Source organism: Alosa alosa, chromosome 20 (assembly GCF_017589495.1).
Source record: "Alosa alosa isolate M-15738 ecotype Scorff River chromosome 20, AALO_Geno_1.1, whole genome shotgun sequence".
In the NCBI taxonomy this organism is placed as follows: domain Eukaryota; kingdom Metazoa; phylum Chordata; class Actinopteri; order Clupeiformes; family Clupeidae; genus Alosa; species Alosa alosa.
The window spans coordinates 164,209-164,712 of NC_063208.1; positions in this window are offsets into that span (position 1 = coordinate 164,209).

Consider the following 504-nt stretch of genomic DNA (forward strand, 5'->3'; position numbering starts at 1 on the left):
GAGACAGAGAGAGAGAGGGAGGGTGAGGGAGAGAGAAAGAGGGAAAGGGTGAGAGACAGAGAGAGAGAGGGAGGGTGAGTGAAAGGGTGAGGGAGAGAAAGAGAGGAAGGGTGAGTGAAAGGGTGAGAGACAGAGAGAGAGAGGGAGGGTGAGTGAAAGGGTGAGGGAGAGAGAAAGAGAGGAAGGGTGAGAGAGAGAGAGAGAGAGAGAGAGTTCCCAATGCAAACTAACCTTCCACTGGAGGATGTCTTTGACTGTCAAGGTCCCCTTCAACACACACTCATGTTTGGGCCAGATGGTTCCTCCTCTACCATCTCCAGAAGGAGGCAGAAGAGACCCCCACCAATGATCTGAAATGAGCTTCTGTAATAAACAGGCCACTACAGAGAGGGTATTCATGCACTCTGCCTCGCCTGGCTGGGTTTCCTCTGCACTGCTGCCCTCTGCTGGCCGTCATTAGGACTAACAGCCCTCTCACAATGGCCCAAAACAGTACAGACTCAA